Source organism: Equus caballus, unplaced genomic scaffold, assembly GCF_041296265.1.
Source record: "Equus caballus isolate H_3958 breed thoroughbred unplaced genomic scaffold, TB-T2T haplotype2-0000437, whole genome shotgun sequence".
NCBI lineage: Eukaryota > Metazoa > Chordata > Mammalia > Perissodactyla > Equidae > Equus > Equus caballus.
Window position 1 is genome coordinate 1,815,551 of NW_027222394.1, and position 23,550 is coordinate 1,839,100.

General features: G+C 37.1%; 1 pseudogene; it reads left to right on the plus strand.

Moving 5' to 3' along the window:
* LOC138922985 (regulator of DNA class I crossover intermediates 1-like) overlaps positions 1–15,576 on the plus strand; it is an 86,032-nt pseudogene extending 70,456 nt beyond the window's left edge.
* The last annotated feature ends 7,974 nt before the right edge of the window (positions 15,577–23,550 follow it).

The window sequence follows — 23,550 nt, forward strand, 5'->3', positions numbered from 1 at the left end:
TTAAATTATTATTTAAATTATTTGTTCATAAAACATTGTTCATATATTAGAAAAAATCAATTGAATTTTCTCTGTTCTCCTTTCTTGCCTTATGTACCCTTATTTTACTTGTAGATGAAAAACTTTTAAGTGTAGAATAAACCCGTAATACTCTGTCAGAAATCCAAGATGCGGAGTTTCTCAAGTTTTAACTAGTTTTGGCACACTTTTAAAATGCTCTGCAGTATGTTAGCTAAACTTATTTTACCAGCTGATATCTGCTGCCTGTGTATATAATTAGTAGAGTATTAATAAATACCATTCTTCATGAGTTAAATGTTCGTTTTCAGATCTTGAGTCTTCACAGAGTAGTTGGTCTACCAGTTACTCTCCAAGGCCCACAGATAGTTGTTTCAGTTCTAGTTCAGAGATGGTAAGGTATGCTTTTCGTTTTTTTGCTTGTTAATATATGCTATACTAGTTTAGAATTCTTTGTATATCTCATAGTGTACCTTTACATTCTGAAACAAATAGTTGAGACAATAACTAGTGGAAATATAAATGTAAACGAAAAATGAAAAATATTAAAAATGTAAGAACGTAAACAGAAATATAAAATTAAAGTATAAATGAATGTGTTCATTATTATTGACAAAAGCCAATCTTATCAGGATATGTGTGTGTGTATATGATAAAGTTGTGTTTCTTTTAAAAGAGTTTTTAAAAGAACCCACTCATAAGAATTGAAACCCTAAAACAACCAAAAATACATAGAAAAAAGAAAACCTTAAGGCTTATATGAAGAAAACACTAAAGTGTTACTGAAGACTGTCGTCTGAATAATTGGAATGACATGCTATGTTCTGAGTGGGAATGCTGCATTTCTCAGAAATCACATTTAATGGAATTCTCCTCCATCAATTCTTCCGTATTCATTTCGTCCACCTTTTGTCTCTCACTTTCCATCTGAACTGCTCTTGCTAAGGAAGGACCCCAGTGATTTCTATTTTGTCAAATTCGTTGGACACTAAAGTTTTTATTTTACAAGAACTTTTAGTAATATTAATAGAAATTATGTTCTTTTTTTTGAAACATTTTCTTCTCTTTGCTTTTATGATAACACACTCTTTTGGTTTTTTCATACCTCTTTGAGTGCTACTTTATGCCTTTGTCTACTTCTTTTCCACCCTTCCTCCTATATAAATGTCATAGTGTTTATGGTTTGCTGCAGGATCCTTTTCTTCTCTTAACCTACATTCCAAACTCTAGATGATGTTATGTGCTCCAATGACTTATATACTGTCTAGTTGATGACAGTTCTCAGCTTTATGACTTTAGCCCAGATCCTTATTTAGATGTCCAGTTTCCTAGCGGATACCTCTTCTTGGATGTTTCACAAAAATCTCCTTATTTTTATTCCTCAAACTGAATTCCCCTGTTCTTCTCCCCAAGTCAGTTTTATTGATATTTCCTATATTAGTGATACCTTTTTGTCCACTCAATTGCTCACTCTAGAAACTTAGTAATTAACTGTCATTTCTTTCTGCCTCATCTGCCTTCCTTAACCCCATTCATTCCATCACTTCATTCAGTCAATTGTACTTCCGAAATACTTGGCATATTTATCTACTTCCTCAACTTCTGGTGTCAATACCCTAGTTAAGGTACCATCATCTTGTTCTTGAACTATTGTGGTTGTTTCCTAAGAGATCTATTTTCCACTCTTGTTCCACTTTTTCTCCAGTTAGCAGTCATCGTGATCTTTTGAAAACTTAAATCGAATCATGTTATTCCTATGAGTGGATTTCTATTTTACTTTAGAGTCTGGCTACATCTTCAACTTCTGGTGTTCTCCCTCTCTCACCACACTCCACACGTACGACATTTCACTTTCCTTAGTTTATCAGTCTCTTTTCTGCTTCAGGGCATTTATTTATATATCCTGTTTCCTCTGCCTTGCTGTTACTCATCCTTTAGGTCTTAGCGTAAATATGTCGCTGCTTCTGAAAGCCCCTCTTTGGTTCCTCAATCTAAATTAGGCCCCTCAATTATCCTCTCAAGGTCCTTCATGCTTGTTTTTCATAGTGCTTTTCTCATTCTGTCATTACATATGCACGCGTGTGATTATTTGGTTAATGCCACTTCCACCAATGAGAACGTGTGCTTTAAGAGGGCAGCAACTGTGTCTGCTTCACTTGCATTGCAGATGCTAAAAAATACTTGTTTCTTGAATAAACAAATGTATTGAGCTTGTTTTCTCTAATTTGTGTGCAGCCAGTCTTAATGCTGTTTCTTGGGCTTACTTTTCCTATTTCAGTGCCAAACAACTGAGACGTATACCTCATTTTGGTTTTTAATGTTAACTCTGCCTCTTTTTTTTTTTTTTTTTTTTAGCTTGGCTAATCAGTACTTTTATATAAGATTTTCACTAAAAGAATATTTTGGTTAGTGCAGTAATTAAGAGATAAATTTTTTGTGAAGTTGAAAAATTCAAGCTAGTAAATTGAAATATAAACCTATTAAAAGTACTTAAAATTTGACTTTTTATGTAGCAGTTGTGATATTTATTGCTGTTTAATTTTCCTTTTGTCTATTTGATTTTCTGTTAGCCGATACTCTCCTTAAGTTGTTTCTTTTATGAGACTGGGCCCATAAAAGATACAATATAGATATTTTTTGACTAAAGTCAATGAGTGAATAGTTGAACAAGTTATATGTGTCAACTGTTTCTTTCGAAGTTATTACTTCTACTCCATTCTTTTTAAGTGGTTGAAGAGTGTGGTGTATATCGTTTCCTCTGTGTGAAAGGGTAGGGGGATGATGTAGCCTGTGATTATAGAGACTGATAAGAGACAAAATTCCCCTTCTCTTTTTTAGCTCTTTTGCTTTCTTTCCTTTTTTTTTTTTTTGGTGAGGAAGATTCTCTCTGAGCTAACATCGGTTGTTAATCTTCCTCTTTGGTTTTTTTTTTTTTTTTTTTTTTTGCTGAGGAAGATTAGCCCTGAGCTAACATCTGTGCCGATCTTCCTCTATTTTGTATATGGGTTGCCAAGACAGTATGGCTTGGCAGTAGTGTAGGTCCATGGGATCTGAACCCATGAACCTGGGCTGCTGAAGTGGAGCCCGCCTGACTTAACCACTACACTATAGGGCCGACCCTTTCTTTTGAATTTGTAATACAAGGATTGTCATTATCATTATTGTTCTTGTTATTTAAAAAATCCATAACCTCCATGATTTTTAAAAATCAAAAGTCCAGGTTGACTTGCCACCTGCCAAAGTCTCTTCTGTATTTTGAAATTTTCCATGATGTGAATTTAAGAATGTCTGCTTTGAAGTCATTGAATGATTTTTTAAAATTAAAGCATCATTTACAGCAAAATTACTAAATTTCTTTTAGCTGTCTGAAGATGAAGATCAAATATTGCAGCAAATTGAAGATTCAAATAGGAGATCCATCAAAACCAAAGAAACAACTAACAGTTTTTATTTAGAAAGGATGGCAAAACTTCCACATGATAGGATTGCTAAAAACAATGCCAAAATTCATAAACAAAATGAGAATTTTCACCAGTTCTCACTTAAAGATAAGACAGATCAGTTTCCACAGTCTCAGTGTGATTCAGCACACATTGTGCAAAACAAAAGCAGTAATTGCACTGTACAAGTTGCAAGATGTGATGCATGGGTACAAACTGAGAGTGAACCTGTAATGAAAGAAAAGTTAGATGCTGCCATAGAGCGTGATATAATTTCAAAATGTAAATGTATAAGTGATGTGTCTTCTCTTTGTAATGTTGAAAGGTGCAGTGAAAATATTAAGGCAGATACCACTGGAGGGCAGGAAATCCTTAAGAACAGCTAATATGTTAAGATCTCAGCCTGAGATTTAGCATTTCACTTAATGTTCAGAATTTCATTAACATAATAAGGAATGAGAAAATGCAGCTAAGCACAAGGTGGAAGTAGTCACAAGATATATTTATGGTTTATTTTTAAACATTTTAATATTATTAATTTATCCATTTGCTTTGCATAGATATTTCTTTAGTATCTTCAAGTTTTTAGAAAATAATATATATGTAAATTTACTATCATTCTTATGGTGATTATTCATTATATTATGATATGCTGCTGTTTGTGGATTAAAAATATGTTTACTTGCTTTCTTGTCACATTTATTGTTAGATTTGGTGCATTTGCATGTTTTAGTCAAAATGTTCTCTTCCAAGATTTTAAGACACAAAATAATACTAAATATCAAATATGTTTTCTAACCTCATTATAAGATTTTCTTAGCTACTTACATGTAAATGAGTAAGGCACAGTGTAGTAGAGAATTTAAACTTGCCCAAAAAGAAATCTGGCCTGAACTCTTGGCTTTTGGGAGGTAATTGCTAAGCCCTGGGATATCATGCCTGACAGAAATGTTTTTGTTTGCGGGGGGACCTTGGGCCAAGCCAGATAGTAACAGTGTGATTTAGGATGGTACTTAGAGTCAAGCGGTATCAGCTTGACTTCTTAAGGAGCTAGAAAATGAGATCAGCCATGTGGGCAATCAGCCATGGGACTGTTACGGAGCCTCAATAAACGCTTTGGACACCAAGGCTCAGATGAGCTTCCTTGTTTGGCAGTACTCTGTGGGTGTTGTCACACATTGATACCATGAAAATAACACTGTCCATAGAAGAGGCCAACTGGAAGCTCCACACTTATTCCTTTCCTAGGCTCTGTCCTATGTGTTTCTAACCTAGGCTGATTTTAATCTATATCCGTTCCCCGTCATAAACTGTAACTGTGAGTACAACAGCTTTCAGTGAGTGCTTCCAGCAAATTATCAAATCTGAGTGTGCGCTTGAAACCACTGAAGTAAGGATAGTTTTGTGGACTGTTCCCTAACTTTGCAGTTGCTAACTCTTTAGATGCTTTAAGGAGATAAATATATTTAGGAAGGAAAGTGAGTATAGATTTACAAAATAAAAAAGACATAGAATAAGTTATAACATACTTCTCAAAATACAATACTGGTTTAGGTTTTCTCTTGGTGAAACCATTTAATAAAAAAAAATAATTGAAGTAAACAAACAGCTTGCTTTTCATATTTGCAATTTAAGGTTTATAAAACAAAGTAAATCTTAGCTAAGGTTTATCCAAATGAAACAAATGGAAAACTTAATAATAATTACGCACACATTTGTAATGTAAACTGCCAATCACAGTGACTTCAAATAAGATACTGTGCATTCAGTAATGGCAGATGTGTATGATACCGATCTGGAGTTGGTGTTTAACAGAGTTGTAAAAGTGCATTGTTTTGGTCAGCATCAACTACTCTAGGAGGTTGCCATCTGAAATAATATGAGGCTATCTTTAGTGGGAGCCTCATGTAATTTACTTTTATACCACTTATCATTGTAATTTATTTGTGTAATTTCTTGCTTAATGTGTATTTTCCCCATGACACTATACATAGCAGTGTAGCAAATGGTGTCAATGATCTGCTCACATTTCCTTGGCATTTTCCATGTCAATACATGCCAAACTGATTTCAGCTGCCAGCACATGTGACTCATTTCCTGAGGGGTTTCTCTTGGCTGCAGACACCTGCTCTGCCAATGTGCAGTCAGGCAGGAAGTACCAGGGAATTAATGCTGTTTGAGAGCAGCCTTGTAAAACAATGACTGTTGGGAGTTGTTGGATAAATACCCCAGTTTCCTTGCCTCTTGGGCAAGATAACTCCCTCAGAAGTGTGTTCTATACTACTGCTTACTCAAAGTGTGATCCACTGACCTGTAGCATTAACATCACTACTGCCTGGGAGTTGGTTAGAAATACAAATTCTTAGAACTGTTGACCTTAAAAAACAAAAGAGCCTGTTATTTTACCAGCAAAATGAATGTATTTGGGAAGAGCGGAGGACTTGTAATTTGGGACATGCAAACTATGGCTAACCATAGGCAAGTCCGGAGAAGAGAGGAGAGGGGCTTGCTTTTACAGAGGAAAGATGAAAGCTGGGAGGGGCTGTTTTGAACAAAAGTCTTTTGGAGGAGACTGAGTTCATGGTGGTAATGACTTCTCATTGACTGAGTGTGATGGTTTCTCATTGGCCACGCTGTTGCTGGGCAAAGAGAAATTCTTCCTTCCTCCTGCTGGGGTGTGTCAGGCAAGCCTCTTCCTGTTGGGGATTGTGAGGTATGCTTTTTCCTGTTTGGGGTCTGTAAGGTATGGCAAGTGATAGTGCATGAAAGCTCCCCTTCAGGGCTCCCCAGCTCCATTTTAAATGAGGTTTCCTGTATTTATTTTCACAAAACCCACCCCAAAACTACTGAATCAGGATCTCTGGGAGTGAGGTCTAGGAATCTCTGCTTAAATAGGTGATGTTGTGCACTTTGAAGTTGGAGAAACACCATTCTTCCAGAGTTCTCCACAAGGATTAAGCTTCACTTGCTTACAGTGTTAACTTTCTTGATAATAAACCCTTTATTAACTTCCTTCCTTTCCTGTTTAACTTCTCTAATTCCAGGCCAGTGTTTCACCCCAAATAAACTACCTGCACTTGAATACTTGACTTAGGGTTTGCTCCTGGTGTAATCCACGTTGACAGGTTAGGAACCATGACAAATGGATGAATGAATTGTTTTTATAGGTATAACTCAGATGTTAACATTGCTAATTTTTTCACTTTTACAAGTCTCTAGTCCCAGTTTTCCATTTCTGCCACCTGCTGAAGACTCAGTAAGTGGGTCTAGCAGCATATTAGACATAAATGAAGAAAGAATTAGTGAAATGAAATATACATCAGAATAAATTATCCAGAATGCAGGAGAGAAAAAGTAGTAGAAAATATGAGAGAGAGTTCATAAGGAGAATAGAGTAAGGAGCTCCAACACATATTTAACTGAAATATCTGTGACCATACAAAGTTATTCCAATATAATTGACTATATTCCCTATACATTATATGCCCATGACTTTATTTTATAAGTGAAAGTTTACACCTCTTAATCTCATTCACTTATTTCACCTACCCCCAACCCTCCTCCCTTCTGGCAACCACCAGTTTGTTTATAAGTCTGTTCCTCTTTTGTTTTGCTGGTTTGCTTGTTTTGTTTTTTAGATTCCGCTATAACTGAAGTTGTAAAGGAATTATCTTTGTCTGACTTATTTCACTTAGCATAATACCTTCTGAGTCCATCCATGGTGTCAGAAACGGTAAGATTTCATTCATTTTTGTGGCTGCATAATATTTCTTTGTATATATACCCCATCATCTTTATCCATTCATCTATCAATGGACATTTAGGTTGCTTTCGTATCTTGGCTATTGTAAATAATGCTGCAGTGAACATAGGGGTGCATATATCTTATCAAATTAATGTTTTTGTTTTCTAATAGATACCCAGCAGTGGAACTGCTGAATCATATAGTAGTTCTATTTTTAATTTTTTGAGGAACCTCCGTATTGTTTTCCACAGTGGCTGCACCAATTTGCATTTCCATTAACAGTGCATGAGGGTTTTCTTTCTCCACGTCCTTGCCAACACTTGTTATTTTTTGTCTTTTTGATGATAGCCATTGTAAAAGATGTGAGGTGATATCTCATTGTGGTTTTGATTTGCATTTCACTGAGGATTAGTGATGTTAAGCATCTTTTCATGTGCCTGTTAGCTGTCTGTGTGTCTTCTTTGGAAAAATGTTTTTTCAGGCCCTCTGCCCATTTTTTGTTAAGTTGTTTGATTTTTGATATTAAGTTGTATAACTTCTTTATGTATTTTGGATATTAACCCATCGGATATATGATTTGCAAATATCTTCTCCCATTCAGTAGCTTGCCTTTTCATTTTGTTGATGGTTTCCTTCACTGTTTGAAAGCTTTTTAGTTGGATTTAGTCCTATTTGTTTATGTTTTCTTTGGTTGCCCTTGCCTGAGGAGACAGGTCTAAAAAAATATTACTAATATTACTAAGACCGATGTCAAAGAGCATACTGCCTATGTTTTCTTCTAGGAGTTTAATGGTTTCAGGTCTTACATTCAAACTTTTAATCCATTTCAAATATATTTTTGTATATGGTGTAAGATAGTGGTCCAGTTTCTTTTTGTTTTGCATGTAGCTGTCCAGTTTTCCCAGCACCATTTATTGAAAAGGCTGTCTTTTCTTCATTATATATTCTTGCCTTCTTTGTCATAGATTAAATGACAATGAAATAAACTCATGGGTTTATTTCTGGGTTCTCTGTTCTGTTGACCTAGGTACCTGTTTTTGTGCCAGTATCATACTATTTTGACTACTATAGCTTTGTAGTATACTTTGAAATCAAGGAGCTTGATACTTCCAGCTGTGTTCTTCTTTCTCAAGGTTGCTTTGGCTATTCGGGCTCTTTTGTGGTTCCATACAAATTTTAGGATTGTTTGTTCTAGTTCTGTGAAAAATGCCATTGGAATTTTGATAGGATTGCATTAAATCTGTAGATTGCATTGCATAGTATGGACATTTTAACAATATTAATCCTTCCAAACCATGAGCACGATATGTCTTTCCATTTATTTGTGTCATCTTCAATTTCTTTCATCAGTGTTTTATAGTTTTCAGAGTATACAGGTCTTTCACCTCCTTGGTTAAATTATCCTTAGTTACTATATTCTTTTTGATGCAAATATAAATGGGATTATTTTCTTAATTTTTCTTTCTGATAATTCATTGCTAGTGTATAAAAGTACAACCAATTTTTGCATGTTGATTTTGTATTGTGCAACTTTACTGAATGTATTTATTAGCTCTAACAGTTTTTGATGGTGTCTTTAGGGTTTTCTATATGTAATATCATGTTATCTGCAAACAGAGGCAGTTTTACTTCTTTTCTGTTTGGATGCTTTCTATTTCTTTTCCTTACCTAATTGCTCTCGCTAGGACTGTCTTACTATGTTGAATAAAAGTGGCAAAAGTGGACATCCTTGTCTTCTTCCTGATCTTAGAGGAAAATCTTTCAGTTTTTCACTGTTGAATATGATGTTAGCTGTGGATTTGTCATATATGGCCTTTATTATGTTGAGGTACATTCTCTCTATACCCACTTGATTGAGAGTTTTTATCATAAGTAGATGTTAAATTTTGTTAAATGCTTTTCTGCATCTGTTGATATGATCGTATGAGTTTTATCCTATCACTTTGATGTCTGGATATTGAACCAGCCTTTCATTCTTGGCATAAATCCCTCTTGATCTTGGTGTATAATCCATTTAATGTATTGTTGAGTTTGGTCTTGCTAACATAATGTTTTGCATCTGTGTTCATCACAGATATTGGTCTGTAATTTTCTTTTTTTGTGATGTCTTTGTTTAGTTTTTGTATCAGGGTAATGTTGGCCTCATAAAATGAGTTTGGATGGGCCAGCCCTTTGGCTGAGTGGTTAAGTTCGTGCGCTCTGCTTCAGTGGCCTGGGGTTTCACTGGTTCGAATCCTGGGCACGGACATGGCACTGCTCAATAAGCTATGCTGAGGTGGCATCCCACATGCCACAACTAGAAGGACCCACAATTAAAAATACACAACTATGTACTGGGGGGCTTTGGGGATAAAAAGGAAAAATAAAATCTTTAAAAAAAATGAGTTTGGAAGCATTTCTTCCTCTTCCTCTATTTTTTGGAATAAATTGAGAAGGATAGGTATTAACTGTTCTTTAAGTCTTTGGTAGAACTCGCCTGTGAAACTGTCTGGTACTGGACTTGTTTTTCTGAAAGTTTTTAAATTACTGATTGAGTTTTGTTACTAGTAATTGGTCTATTCATTCATGATTCAATCTTGAAAGATGTGTGTTTGTAGGAATTTGTCCATTTCTTCTAGGTTATCCAATTTGTTGGTGTATAATTGTTCATAGTAATCTCTTATGGTCTTTTGTATTTCTGTTGGTTGTAACTTCTCCTCTTTCCTTTCTAATTTTATTGATTTGGGTCCTCTCTTGATGAGTCTGGCTAGAGGTTTATCAGTCTTGTTTATCTTTTCAAAGAACCAACTCTGAGTTTCACTGATCATCTTTATTGTTTTCTTCGTCTCTTTCAGTTATTTCTGCTCTGAACTTTATTTTTTTTCCCTTCTACTAACTTTGATCATTGTTTGTTCTTCCTCTTCTAGTTCCTTTAGGTGTAAAGTTAGATTGTTTATTCAAGATTTTTCTTCTTTCTTAATAGGCCTGTATTGCTATAAACTTCCATCTTATAACTGTTTTTGCTGCATCCCATAGATTTTAGAATGTTGTTTTTCCATTTTCATTTGTCTCAAGGTATTTTTTGATTTCCTCTTTATTTCTTTGTTGACCCGTTGGTTGTAGAGTATCATATTGTTTAGTCTACATGTATTTGTGTTCTTTCCAGTTTTCTTCTTATAGTTGACTTCTAGTTTTACGTTATTGTAGTCAGCAAAGATGCCTGATATGATTTCAGTCTTCTTAAATTTCTGGAGACTTTTTTGTGGCCTAACATGTGATCTACCCTGGAGAATGTTCCATGCGCACTTGAAATGAATGTATGTTCTGCAGTTTTTTGATGGAATGTTCTTTATGTATCTATTAAGTCTTTCTGTTCTAGTGTGTTATTTAAGGCCAATGTTTTCGTGTTGATTTTCTGTCTGGATGATCTATCGTTTGATGTAAGTGAGGTATTAAAGTCTCTACTATTATTGTATTACTTCAGTTTCTCTCTTTACATATTTGCTTTATATATTTAGGTGCTCCTATGTTGGGTGCCTAAATATTTACAAATGTTACATCCTCTTGTTGGATTGATCCCTTTGTCATTAGATATTGCCATTCTTTGTCTTTTGTTACAGTCTTTGTTTTAAAGTCTATTTTGCCTGATAGTAATATTGCTACCCCAGCTTTCTTTTTTTTCCATTTGTATGGCATATCTTCTTCCATCCCTTCATTTTCATTCTGTGTGTCTTTAGATCTGAAGTGAGTCTCTTAGACATAGCATATAGATGTGTCTTGTTTTTTGATCCATTCAGCCACCCTTTGTCTTTTGATTTGAAAATTTAGTACATTTACATTTAAAGTAATTATTGATGGATATGTACTTATTGCAGTTTTACTAATTGTTTTCTGGTTGTTTCTGTAGTTCGTCTCTGTTCCTTTCTTCCCTTGTGGTTTGTTGACTTTCTTTATTGTTACATGTGAGTTCCTTTCTGTTTATTTTTTGTATATCTATTATAGGTTTTTGGTTTGTGGATACCGTGAGGTTCATATATAACAATCTCTATGTAGAGAGGTCTATTTAAGTTGAAAGTTCATTAAGTTCGAATGCCTTCTAAAAGCTCTATATTTTTAAATCCCCCAGTTTATGTTTTTGATGTTATATTTTACAAGTTTTTATCATGTATCCCTTAACTACTTACTGTAACTACAGTTGATTTTACTGCTTTTTTCCTTTAATTTTCATACTAGTTTTATAAGTTGTTGATCCACTACCTTTACTATATAGTTGCCTTTACCAGTGAGGTTTTTTCTTACGTATATTTTCTGATTTCTAGTTATGGCCCTTTTTTTTCTGCTTAAAGAAGTCCCTTTAACATTTCTTATAAGGCTAGTTTAGTGGTGCTGAACTGTTCAGTGGTAGTGTCCCTGTCTGGGAAACTCTTCTTCAATTCTGAAGGATAACCTTGCCAGGTAGAGTATTCTTGGTTGTAAGTTTTTTCCTTTCAGCACTTTGAATATATCCTGTCATTCCCTTCTGGCCTGTAAGGCTTCTCCTGAAAAATCATTTGATAGTCCCTTGTGTGTGACTAGTGGTTTTTCTCTCTTTATCTTTAACTTTTGCCATTTCACTTATGATATGTCTTGGTGTAGATCTCTTTGGGTTCATCTTGTTTGGGACTCTCTGTTCTTCCTGGACCCGAATCTCTGTTTCCTTAGCCAAGTTAGGGAAGTTTTCAACCATTATTTCTTCAAATAGGTTTTCTGCCCCTTTCTCTCTTTTTTCTCCTCTGGGACCCCTATAATGCAAATGTTAGTATCCTTGACCTTGCACCAGAGGTCCCTTAAATTTTCCTCATTTTTTAAATTCTTTTTTCTTTTTCTGTTCTAATTGGGTGATTTCCACTACCCTGTCTTCCAGCTCACTGATCCATACTTCTCTGTCATCTAATCCGCTATTGATTCCATCTAGTGTATTTTTCATTTCACTTATTGCGCTCTTCAGCTCTCACTGGTTCTTCTTATATTTTCTGACTCTTTGTTGAATTTCTCACTCTGTTTATCCATTCTTCTCCCAAGTTCTGTGAGCATCCTTATGACCATTACTTTGAATTCTTTATCAGGTAGATTATTTATCTTTGTATCATTAAGGTCTTTTTTTGACGTTTTATCTTGTTCCTTTGTTTAGAGCATATTTCTTTGTTTTTTCATTTGCTTGACTCTCTGTGTTTGTTTCTATGTATTAGGGAAAACTCCCACCTCTCTCAATCTTGAAAGTGTGGTCTTGTGTAGGTGATGGTCCTTCTCGTTCAACCCTACTCAGTTGTCTCTCTCAACTTTTGTGTTTGTCTAGACTGTCTGATTTATTCTTGATGTGCCTCTGTTGTTGAGGGTGTGCCAAGACTTGTCATTGTTCCAAGAGGACAGATCTCATTTAGCACCTAGTTTCAGGTTGATTGGAAGCCCTCTGGGGCTACAGTTGTAATCCCTACTGGCCTCCAGACTAGGAGATGTGGTGGTGTCCCCAGGGCAATAGTTGCAGATATTGGGGTTCCTGATGAGTGTGTAAGCTCCCTTCTGGGGAGTCTTGTTGAGCTGTAGTGAGGCCAAGGGGGTGTGCAAGGATAGTATCTCCTTTCTTGCATTCCCTGAGAGTGCCTCATTAGCCTCTAGATGTGTGGGAAACCTGAAGCCTCTCCCTCAGGGTGAAGCTCCAGGCTAGGTAAATATGCCTTTTTTTATAGGAAGACTAGGTTTGTGTTTCAGCCTGCTGTTGGTGCAGTGCCCTGGGTGGATGGTAGCCTGTTAAGAACTGTCTTTCTGATTGTTACAGTTCCATGGACTTCAGGAACAACAGCTACCAGGGCCAGGCAGTCAGGGAGTGTCCCCTGTGTTGATTCCATTAGCCTCCTGGCTTTAGCCAGGAAGTTTGAGAGTGTAGGGTGCAGGGCTTGCTTTCTGGCTTCACAAGCAGGGGTCGGGTTGACTTGAATGAGCATGCTCATGGGCTTTCACATTGAAGCTGGAATGTGCCCTGTCTTTGCTCTTGTGTGATGGTAGGCTCGGGGGTTGTTGCTGGGAGTGAGAGGTTGTCGTGACTGCTCTCTCTTGTGAGCCCCAGCCCAGGGGCAGGGGAATTCATTTCGGCTTTAGGCTGGGAGTGGGATAATGCCTCTGTCACTCATTCTTCAGTCACAGTGGCATGGGCTCTCAGACTTTAGCTAGGCTGCATGAGAATGCTGTGTCTGCTCACACCTGCATGACCTGCCAGAGAGCAGGGAATGCTGTAGCCACCTGTGTGGGCAGGTTAGGTGGGGAGCACAGCAGTGGCCTCTGCCAGTGCCTCAGTCCCCAGTGAGTGTTTTCACCATCCCCCACCCCTCTAGCTGCTGTTTTTAGATTCACAAATGACTCTCTTTCACATATAGTTTTAGCATTTTTCAGACTGCTGTTATTTTGCTGGGTCTCTAGGTGAGTGAGACTGCATGTTTGCTCTTTAAGAGGGGATCTGTTTCCTTTAGCACTTTGGAACCCTTGGTTGTCAGCCCCGTTGGTTTTCTAAGCTGCATATTTTGGGAACTTGTCTCTCTGGTGCAGACCCCAGGGGCTGGACTGTCTGATGTGGGGAGCCCACCCCTCACTCTCTGGGAGAAGTGCCCATCTGGTGACATTCCTCTCTATTGTGTGCCACCATGCTGGGGATGGGGGTATTTGGGGCTATTTCTCTGCCTCTCCTACCCATCTTGATGTGGTCCTTTTTCTCCTTTGTTGTGGAGCAGGTGTTCCACTAGCTTCTAGTTTCTTTTCAGGGGGAATTGATCCATATGTAGCTGTACATTTGTTGTGAAAGTGGGAGGAGGTAAGATCAGGCTCTTCTTATGCTGCCATCTTCATCCCCCATAAACATCCTTTTGTTGTTTGAGGGAGGAAGAGGTCATGTAATTGCCAGTTATACCTATGATATGTTTATCAAGTGTGTTGATAAATGACCTCTAACATCTAGCAATAGAGGGCTTCTCTATTGGCACTTTCAGGTTACCTGAGATTTCTGATTAAACCTCAAATATAAAGGTAATTTATTTACTTTGGTTCCTAAAGGTACAGCTATCTTGGAGCTCAGGGATTTCCCTGATTGTAAACACCTCTAAAAAGGCTTCAGTGTCTTCTGATCACTTGTCCAGTAGTTCCTCTTAGTAGAAAAAGTGGCTCTTCAAGCATATAAAAAGTTGCCTACCTCAGCTGGAGTTTTTCAAATTGTATTTTACAGAGTTGAGGAAGCTTATTAGGTTTCCAGTCCAGCATGTAAGGATGTTGGAAGTTGGAGTTCATCCTAACAACAAGTAAAAAGCTGAACAAACTGAAAATCAGCAACTTCCATATGAGAAGTGAGGTCCCAGGGCAAATTGCTGCCCCTGAAATTAAAGACAAGAGGACACAGAAAATCACAACTTACCTAAGCAGAAAGTCTAGAGCAGAAACCTCCACGGGAACCAGTGCCAAGGTGAGAAACCTAAACTGTAATTGGTGGATTGCTGGGGGCTCAGTGTGGACAAGTTTGAGAGTTAAAAATTCCAGGAGGGTGCATTCGTAGTGAGGCTCCAATACATTTTTTTGAGTTTTATTTCCAAGAGCTCTGCCAGGTTCTAACAGCCAATACTGGAGAAAAATCCTCTCAGGCTTCTGGCAGGAGGAAGTAAAGGAATCATTTTGAAATAGTCCAGACCATTCTGTTCTTCTTAACAAGGCCTCAAGAGAAACTGTTACTAGAGCCTGACCTGCTAGGGCTTTATCCAAGCCTGATGAAACTTGGAGAAGGGAGATGTCCAATTCCAGCTCTCTCTAGCCATCCTGTCCTGCCCAAGGGGAAGAAAAAACTGAGAAGCACGTGTGAAGGGGCCCAGGCTCACTAAAAACCTGAGACCTAATCCTAGGAATATAGAGCTCTTCCCTTCCTCCCACACCTTACAACTATATCACTAAAGGTCTATTTACTGGAATTCCTTTTACCCAGTATATCATGTCTAGATTTCAACAAAAAATTACTAGGCATACTAAAATGCAAAAAGCACAGTTTGAAGAGACACAGTAAGCATCAGAACCACATTCAGGTGTGGCAAGGATGTTGAAATTATCAGACTATGCACTTAAAACAGCTATGATTAATATGCTAAGGGCTCTCATGGAAAAAGGAGACACCATGCAAGAACAGATGGGTAATGTAAGCAGAGAGATGAAAATTTGAAGAAAGAATCAAGATGAAATGCTACATCAAAAACATTGTAACAGAAATGAAGAATGCCTTTGGGTTCATTAGTAGACTGGACATGGCTCAGGAAAGAATCCATGTCCTTGGGGATATGTCAATAGAAGCTTTCAAAACTGAAAAGCAAGGAGAAAAAAGACTTAAAAAAATTGAACAGAATATCAAAGAACTGTGGGACAATTACAAATGATGTAGCATACATGTAATGGGATGGGAATAACAGAAGGAGAAGAAAGAGAGAAGGGAACAGATGAAATATTTGAAGCAATAATGACTAAGAATTTCCCCAAATTAAAGCCAGATAACAACCAAAGATCTAGGAAGCTCAAATAAGTGCCAAAAAACCTACACTTAGGCATGTCATTCAAACTGTAGGATGAAAGATGGAAAAAATATTGAAGGAAGCCAGAGGTAAAAAACACCTTATAGAGGCACAAAGATAAGAAATACGTCTGACTTCTTTTCAGAGATCAGGTGAGCAAGAAGAGAGTAGAGTGAAATATTTAGTATTGAGAGAAAAAAACCTCACCAACCTTGAATTCTGGATCCTGTGAAATTTTCCTTCAAAAGTGAAAGAGAAATAAAGACTTTCTCAGATGAAAATTGAGGGAATTTGTTGCTTAGTAGACCTGCCTTGCAAGAAATGTTAAAAGAAATTCTTCAGGGGTAGGCCCTTTGGCTGAGTAGTTGGGTTTGCATGCTCTGCTTCGGTGGTCCAGGGTTTCACCAGTTTGGATCCTGGGCGTGGATGTAACACCACTCATCAAGCCATGCTGAGGTGGCATCCCACATAGTACAGCCAGAAGCATTCATAACTAGAATATACAACTATGTACTGGGGGGCTTTGGGGAGAAGAAGAAGAAGAAGAAGAAGAAAAAAGATTGGCAACCCATGTTAGCTCAGGTGCCAATCTTAAAAAAGAAAAAATTCTTCAGAGACAAAATGATATAGGTCAGAAACTTGGATCTGCATCAAGAAAAGAGCATTAGAGAAGGAACGAGTGAAGGTAAGTTAAAAACTTTTATTTTTCTTATTCTTAATTGATTGAATAGGAAACAGTTCAAAATAATAATAGCAACAATGTATTCATTTTATAGCTTATGTACAAGTGAAATGAATAGCCATGATACAGGGGACAGGAAGGAAGAATTAGGGATATGTTGTTAGAAGGTACTTACACTACCTGTGAAAGGGATACAGTGTTATTTGAAAGTGGACTTGTATTAGTTATGCTTGTATGTTGCAAACTCTAGGGCAACCCCTAAAAAAATGTAAAAAGAAGTATAATTGATATGCTAAGAAAAGAGAGGAATGGACTCATACAATATGCTCAATTAAAATCACAAAAGGCAGAAAAAGAAATCAAAAATAGGAACAAAGAACAAAGGCAACAAGTGGAAAATAGTAACAAATATGGTAGCTATTACATCACTTTAAATGTCAGTGGTCTAAATATATTTTCTATATTCTAAGCATAAATTGAAAAACAGATTGTGGCAGTGGACAAAAAACAAGACCCAACTATATGTTGTCTTTAAGAAATCCACTTTAAATATGAAGACACATATTGATTTCAAAGTAAAGGGATGGAGAAAGATTTTACCATGCTAACACTAATCAAAAGAAAGCTGGAGTAGCTATATTAATTTCAGACAGAGCAGACTTCAGAGCAAGGAAGCTTGTTAGGATTCTATTGGATAATTCGTAAATGTAAATTTTGGCATGTTTTTGGAAATTACTGATCATTTTAGACTTTAACTAAATACCAATCCTTTCACATTTCAGTTCTATCCAGTAGTTATGTTTTAGTTCCTAAATCCATAAACACTGACTCTGCGGGAGGAAAATACTACAAAACTTTCAGGTAGAGGCAGTTATAAAACTTTCCATGATGTAAAGCTCATTGTAAAGAAGAAATAATGAAGAATAGTGGTTAAAAATGCTTTGGCATACACTGACCTGGGTCTAAGTTCAGACTTATAGGCTGTGGTACTTGATATAAGTAACTTTACTTCCTGTGACTCAGTTATTTCCTCATCCATAAAATAGGGGTGATGATAGTTTAAAAAAATTTTCACTGAGGTCATTATAGTTGATAACATTGTGAAATTGCACGTGTTCATTACTATGTGTAAGTCACCGTATATATGTGCCCCTTTACCCCTTAGGCCCACCCTTCAACCCCCTTCCCCCTGGTAACCTCTAAACTGTTCTCTTTGTCCATGTGTTTGTTTATCTTCCACACATGAGTGAAATCATTTGGTGTTCATCTTTCTGTCTGGCTTATGTCGCGTAACATTATCCTATCAAGGACCATCCATGTTGTTGCAAATGGGATGATTTTGTGTTTTTTTATGGCTGAGTAGTATTCCATTGTATGTATACACCACATCTTCTTTATCCATTCATCAGGTGATGGGCACTTGCGTTGCTCCCATGTTTTGGCTATTGGGAATAATGCTGCAGTGAACACAGGGGTGCATAAGTTTCTTTGAATTGTTGGTTTCAAGTTCTTTGGATAAATACCAAGTAGTGGGATAGCCGGGTCATATAATATTTCTATTTTTAATTTTTGAGCTATCTCCGTACTGTTTTCTATACTGGCTGGACCAGTTTGCATTCCCACTAGCAGTGCGTGAGGGTTCCCTTTTCTCCACATCCTAACATTTCTTATGTTTTGTCTTGGTAATCACAGCCATTCTAACAGGTCTAAAGTGACATCTCATTGTAGTTTTGATTTGCGTTTCCCCTGATGATTAGTGATGTTGAACATCTTTTCATGTGCCTCTTGGCTATCTGTAGCTCTTCTTTGGAAAAATGTCTCTGCCCATTTTTTGATCAGGTTGTTTGTTTTTCTGTTGTTGAGTTGTGTGAGTTCTTTATGTATTTTGGAGATTAACCCCTTGTCAGATACATGATTTGCAAATACTTTCTCCCAGTTGGTGGGTTGTCTTTTTGTTTCGTTCCTGGTTTCCTTTGCCTTGCAGAAGCTCTTTAGTCTGATGTAGTCTCATCTGTTTATTTTTTATTTTGTTTTCCTTGCCTGAGTAGACATGGTATTTGAAAAGATGCTTCTAAACTCATGTCAAAGAGTGTACTGCCTATATTTTCTTCTAGGAGTTTTATGGTTTCATGTCTTACTTTGAAGTCTTTAGCCCATTTTGAGTTAATTTTTGAATATGGCATAAGATAATAGTGTAACTTTCATTCTTTTGCATGTGGCTGTCCAGTTTTCCCAACACCATTTGTTGAAAAGACTTTCCTTTCTCTATTGTATGTTCTTGGCTCCTTTGTCAAAGATTAGCTGTCCGTAGATGTGTGGCTTTATTTCTGGGCTTTCAGTTCTATTCCATTGATCTGTGTGTCTCTTTTTGTACCAGTACCATGCTGATTTGATTACTGTAGCTTTGTAGGATATTTTGAAGTTGGGGATTGTGATGCCTTCAGCTTTGTTCTTTTTTCTCAGGATTGCTTTAGCTATTTGGGGTCTTTTTTTTTTTTTAAAGACTTTATTTTTCCTTTTTCTCCCCAAAGTCCCTGGTACATAGTTGTATATTTTTAGTTGTGGGTCCTTCTAGTTGTGGTATGTGGGATGCCGCCTCAGCATAGCTTGATGAGCGGTGCCATGTCTGCGCCCAGGATCTGAACCAGTGAAACCCTGGGCCGCTGAAGCGGAACACGCAAACTTAACCGCTCAACCATGGGGCTGACCCCTATTTGGGGTCTTTTGTTGCCCCATATCTTTATTCTATTTCCGTGAAGAATGTCATTGGGATTCTGATTGGGATTGCCATGAATCTGTAGATTGCTGTAAGTAATATGCACATTTTAACTATTTTTATTCTTTCAATCCATGTGTATGAAATATCTTTGCATTTCTTTATGTCATCATCGATTTCTTTCTATAATATCATTTAGTTTTCATTCTATAGGGCTTTCACCTCCTTGGTTAAATTTATTCCTAGGTATTTTATTCTTTTTGTTGTGATTGTAAATGGGATTGTATTCTTGAGTTCTCTTTCTGTTAGTTCATTATTAGAGGATAGAAATGGAACTGATTTTTGTAAGTTGATTTTGTGCCCTGCAACTTAGCCCTGGTTCTGGATTGCTCCCAATGGTTCTGATGGATTCTTTAGGGTTTTCTATATATAGATCATGTTGTCTGCCAACAGTGAGAGTTTCAGTTCCTCTGTGCCAATTTGGATACATTTATTTCCTTTTCTTGCCTAATTGCTCTTGCCAAAACCTCCAGTACCAAGCTGAATAAGAGTGCCAAGAGTGGGCACTCCTGGCTTGTTCCTATTCTCAGAGGGATGGCTTTAGCTTTTCCCCATTGAGTATGATATTGGCTGTGGGTTTGTCATATAGGGCCTTTATTGTGTTGAGGTACTTTCCCTCTATACCCATTTTATTGAGAGTTTTTATCATAAATGGATGTTGGATCTTGTCAAATGCTGTCTCTGCATCTATTGAGATGATGGTGTGGTTTTTATTCCTTCTTTTGTTAATGTGGTGTATTACATTGATTGATTTGTGACTGTTGAACCATCCCTGTGTCCCTGGTTAAATCCCAGTAGATCATCTTGTACGATCCTTTTAATGTATTGCTGTATTCGGTTTGCCAATATTTTGTTGAGGATTTTTGCATCTCTGTTCATCAGTGATATGGCTTGTAACTTTCTTTCTTTGTGTTGTCCTTGTCTGGCTTTGGTATCAGGGTGATGTTGGCCTGGGAGAATGGGTTAGGAAATGTTGTGTCTTCAATTTTTTCGAATAGTTTGAGAAAGATAGGTGTTAAATCTTCTTTGAATGTTTGATAGAATTCTCAAGAGAAGCCATCTGGTCTTGGACTTTTATTTTTGGGAGATTTGGATTACTATTTCCATCTCTTTACTTATGATTGGTCTATTCAGATCTCTATTTTTTCTTGATTCGGTCTTGGCAGGTTGTATGAGACTAAGAATTTATCCATTTCTTCTAGATTGTCCGATTTGTTGGTATATAGTTTTTATTGTCTTGTAATACTTTGTATTTCTGTGGTGTCCATTTTAATTTCTCCTCTTTCAGTTCTAATTTTACTTACTTGAGTGTTCTCTCTTTTTTTCTTAGTAAGTCTGGCTAAGAGTTTGTCAGTTTTTTTATCTGCTCAAAGAACCAGCTCTTAGTTTCATTGATCCTTTCTACTGTCTTTCTGGTTTCTGTTTCTTTCATTTCTGCTCTAATTTTTATTTCCCTCCTGCTGCCTTTTGGCTTCGTTTGTTCTTCTTTTTCTAGTTCTGTTAGGTGTAGGTTAAGATTACTTTTTGAGATTTTTCTTTTTTGTTAAGGTAGGTTTATGTTGCTATGAATTTCCCTTTTAGGACCACTTTTTTTCTTTTTTTGATTTTTAAATTTTTCTCCCTAAAGCCCCCCAGTACATAGTTGTATATTCTTTGTTGTGGGTCCTTCCAGTTGTGGTATGTGGGACGCCGCCTCAGTGTGGTTTGATGAGCAGTGCCATGTCCGCGCCCAGGATTCGAACTGACGAAACAGTGGGCCGCCTGCAGCGGTGCACGGGAACTTAACCACTTGGCCACGGGGCCAGCCCCCCTTTTAAGACCACTTTTGCTGCATCCCATTTGAACTTTTATGGTGTATTTTCATTTTCATTTGTCTTCAGATATTTTTTCATTTCTCCTTTATTTTCTTCATTGATCCATTGGTGGTTCAATAGCATCTTGTTTAGTCTCCACATATTTATCACTTTCCCAGCTTTTTTCTTGTAGTAGATTTCTAGTTTCATAGCAGTATGTTTGGAAAAGATGTTTGATATGATTTCAGTCTTCTTAAATTTATTGAGACTTGCCTTATTTCCAAATATATGGTCTATATTTGAGAATGTACCATGTGCACTTGAGAAGAATGTGTATTCTGTTGTTTTTGGATGGTGTGTTCTGTATATATCTGTTAAGTCCACTTGGTCTAGTTTTTCATTTAATTCCACTATTTCCTTCTTGACTTTTTGTCTGGATGGTCTATGCATTGATCTAAGTGGGGGGTTGAGGTCCCCTACTATTATTGTGTTGCTGTCAATTTCTTTCTTTAGGTCCGTTGATAGTTGCTTTATATACTTTGGTGCTCCTGTGGCAGGTGCATATATATTTACAACTGTTATGTCCTCTTTGTGAAGTGTCCTTTTTATCATTATACTGCTCCTCCTTGTCTCTCATTGCCTTTTTTATCTTGAAATCTACTTTGTCTGATATAAGTATGGCAATACCTGCTTTCTTTTGTTTGCCATTAGCTTGGAGTATCGTCTTCTCTCCCTTCCCTCTGAGCCCGTTTTGGTCTTTGGAGCTGAGATGTGTTTCCTGCAGGCAGCATATTGTTAGGTCTTGTTTTTTAATCCATCCAGCCACTCTGTGTCTTTTGTTGGAGAATTCAGTCCATTTATATTTAGAGTGATTATTGATATATGAGGGCTTAATACTGCCTTTTTATCACTTGTTTTCTGGTTGTTCTGTATTTCTCTTGTTTCTTGTCCTGTGTATTTCTCAGTATTTATTATTTGTGTCTCTGTCCTGACTTTTTTCTTCCTGCTTTTTCTCCCTCAACCCCCCAAGTACATAGTTGTATATTTTAGTCGTGGGTCCTGTCCTGACTTTTTATTTAGTGGTTACCATGAGGTTTGTATTAATGATCTCGTAGATGAGATACTCCATTTTCTGGTAGCCTCTTATCACCATTAGCCTAATCTGGTTCCATCTCTTTCCTCTTCCCTGTCTAAGTTATTGTTGTCACAAATTACTCCATTTTGTGTTGTGTTTGTGATTTAAACGAAGTGCTTATAATTATTTTTGATGCTTTCCTTCCCTTTATCTTTAATGTTATGATTAAGTGTTTGCTAACCTGTTCTGATAGCTGTAATTTTCTGATTTTATCTGTCTCTTTGTCTTCGTTCTCAAGGCTTTGTACACCCTTTCTTTTTTTCCCCAGGTATGAGGACCTTCTTGTTCATTTCTTGTAATGGGGGTGGGGGGTCTTGCCATGATACACTCTCTCAGCTTTTGTTTATCTGGGGAAGTTTTCATTTCTCGATCGTATCCAAAGGACATTTTCACTGGACAGAATAATCTTGGCTGAAAGTTTTTGTCTTCAGTATTTCGAATTTATCATTCTACTCTCTCCTGGCTCGTAGGTTTCCACTAAAAATCCGCTGAAACCCTGATAGGGGTTCCTTTGTAGGTTATTTTCTTCTGCCTTGCTGCCCTTAATATTTTTTCTTTGTCTTTGACTTTTGCCAGTTTTACTAATATATACCTTGGAGAAGTTCTTTTTATATTAATGTAATTAGGAGTTCTATTAGCTTCTTTTACTTGTAATTCCAGCTGCTTCCCCAGGTTTGGGAAGTTCTTGGCTATTATTTCTTTGAACAAGCTCTCTGCTCCATTCTACCTCTCTTCTTCCTCTGGAATACCTATAATCCTTACGTTGCATTTCCTAATTGAGTCAGAAATTTCTCAGAGAATTTCTTCATTTCTTTTAGTCTCTCTCCACCTCTGCCTGAAGGATTTCTGTATTTCTGCCCTCTAAATTACTAATTATTTCCTCCATAATATCAGCTCTGTGTTTTAAGGATTCCATATTTTTTTCATCTCATTCATTGTATTCTCCAGCATTTCTGATGTTTTTTTTTTAGTTTCAATCTCTTTCGTAAGGAATTCCCTCTGCTCATTAATTTTATTCCTAAGTTCATTGAACTGTCTGTCTGAATTTTCTTGTAACTTGTTGAGTTTCTTTATGATAACTATTTTGAGTGAATTATCTGTCATTTAGAGTGTAAATTTCTTTGGCTCAGGATTGGTTTCTGGGTACTTGTCATTTTCCTTCTGGTCTGGCATATTAAGTTTTTTCATGTTGTTTGATGGGGTGGACTTTTGGTGTCGCATAGTGGTAGTATCTGGTTGTAGATTCCACCTGCCACCACTGGGGCGGGGGTCAGGAGCTGTGTTTTCTGAGCCTGCCACAACCCGTCTGTTGTGCCCATCCATTGGAAGCTGTGCCAAAAGGGCTTTCTTCATTTTGCTGCCACTGCTTTACACAGGTAGGTACAGGCCCTCTGGTTGGGATCCTCCGCTCTGGC